Below are 2,316 nucleotides of genomic sequence, written 5' to 3'. Positions count from 1 at the left end.
GATCCTTTTAATGTGTTGTTGGATTCTGTTTGCTAGTATTTTGTTGAGAATTTTTGCATCTATGTTCATCAGTGATATTGGCCTGTAGTTTTCTTTCTTTGTGACATCTTTGTCTGGTTTTGGTATCAGTGTGATGGTGGCCTCATAGAATAAGTTTGGGAGTGTTCCTCCCTCGGCTATATTTTGGAAGCATTTGAGAAGGATAGGTGTTAGCTCTTCTCTAAATATTTGATAGAATTCGCCTGTGAAGCCATCTGGTCCTGGGCTTTTGTTTGTTGGAAGATTTTTAATCACAGTCTCAATTTCAGTGCTTGTGATTGGTCTCTTTATATTTTCTATTTTTCTTCCTGGTTCAGTCTCAGAAGGTTCTGCTTTTCTAAGAATTTGCTCATTTCTTCCAGGTTGTTCATTTTAAGGCATATAGTTGCTTGTAGTAGTCTCTCATGATCCTTTGTATTTCTGCAGTGTCAGTTGTTACTCTGCTTTTTCATTTCTAATTCTGTTGATTTGAGTCTTCTCCCTTTTTTTCTTGATGAGTCTGGCTAATGGTTTATCAATTTTGTTTATCTTCTCAAAGAACGAGCTTTTAGTTTTATTAATCTTTGCTATCATTTCCTTCATTTCTTTTTTATTTTTATCTGATCTGATCTTTATGATATCTTTCCTTCTGCTAACTTTGGGGTTTTTTTGTTCTTCTTTCTCTAATTGCTTTAGGTGTAAGGTTAGGTTGTTTATTTGAGATGTTTCTTGTTTCTTGAGGTAGGATTGTATTGCTATAAACTTCCCTTTTAGAACTGCTTTTGCTGCATCCCATAGGTTTTGGGTTGTCATGTTTTCATTGTCATTTTTTTCTAGGTATTTTTAAATTTCCTCTTTGATTTCTTCAGTGATCTCTTGGTTATTTAGTAGTATACTGTTTTGCCTCCATGTATTTGTGTTTTTTACAGTTGTTTTCCTGTAATTGATATCTAGTCTTATAGCATTGTGGTCAGAAAAGATACTTGATACGATTTCAATTTTCTTAAATTACCAAGGCTTGCTTCGTGACCCAACATATGATCTATCCTAGAGAATGTTCCATGAGCACTTGAGAAGAAAGTGTATTCTGTTGTTTTTGGATGGAATGTCCTATAAATATCAGTTAAATCCATCTTGTTTAATGTGTCATTTAAACCTTATGTTTCCTTGTTTATTTTCATTTTGGATGATCTGGACATTGGTGAACGTGGGGTGTTACAGTCCCCTACTATGATTATGTTACTGTCGATTTCCCCTTTTATGGCTGTTAGCATTTGCCTTATGTATTGAGGTGCTTCTATGTTGGGTGCATAAATTTTTACAATTCTTATATCTTCTTCTAGGATTGATCCCTTGATCATTATGTAGTGTCCTTCTTTTCCTCTTGTAATAGTCTTTATTTTAAAGTCTATTTTGTCTGATATGAGAATTGCTACTCCAGCTTTCTTTTGATTTCCATTTGCATGGAATATCTTTTTCCATCCCCTCACTTTCAGTCTGTATGTGTCCCTAGGTCTAAAATGGGTCTCTTGTAGACAGCATGTATACAGGTCTTGTTTTTGTATACATTCAGACAGTCTATGTCTTTTGGTTGGAGCATTTAATCCATTTACATTTAAGCTAATTATCAATATGTATGTTCCTATTACCATTTTCTTAATTGTTTTGGGTTTGTTATTGTAGGTCTTTTCCTTCTCTTGTGTTTCCTGTCCATTCAGCCAGTCTGTGTCTTTTTGATGGAGCATTTAATCCATTTACATTTAAGGTAATTATCAATATGTATGTTCCTATTAAAATTTTCTTAAGTGTTTTGGGTTTGTTATTGTAGATCTTTTCCTTCTCTTTTGTTTCCTGCCTAGAGAAGTTCCTTTAACATCTGTTGTAAAACTGGTTTGGTGTTGCTGAATTCTCTTAACATCTCCTTCTCTGAAAAGGTTTTAATTTCCCCGTCGAATCTGAATGAGATCCTTGCTGGGTAGAGTAATCTTGGTTGTTGGTTTTTCCCTTTCATCACTTTAAATATGTGCTGCCACTCCCTTCTGGCTTACAGAGTTTGTGCTGAAAGATCAGCTGTTAACCTTATGGGGATTCCCTTGTGTGTTATTTGTTGCTTTTCCCTTGCTCCTTTTAATATTTATTCTTTGTATTTAATTTCTGATAGTTTGATTAATATGTGTCTTGGCGTGTTTCTCCTTGGATTTATCCTGTATGGAACTCTCTGCATTTCCTGGACTTGATTAACTATTTCCTTTCCCATATTGGGGAAGTTTTCAACTATAATCTCTTCAAATATTTTCT

At 34.4% G+C, this 2,316-nt stretch overlaps 1 long non-coding RNA gene across 1 annotated transcript in view; it reads left to right on the top strand.

Moving 5' to 3' along the window:
* LOC102995402 (uncharacterized) overlaps positions 1-2,316 on the top strand; it is a 216,756-nt gene that overhangs the window by 94,856 nt on the left and 119,584 nt on the right. The gene's annotated exons all lie outside the window — the stretch shown is intronic.

Source organism: Physeter macrocephalus, chromosome 9 (genome assembly GCF_002837175.3).
Source record: "Physeter macrocephalus isolate SW-GA chromosome 9, ASM283717v5, whole genome shotgun sequence".
Lineage (NCBI taxonomy): Eukaryota > Metazoa > Chordata > Mammalia > Artiodactyla > Physeteridae > Physeter > Physeter macrocephalus.
This window is presented reverse-complemented; position numbering and strand designations above follow the sequence as displayed.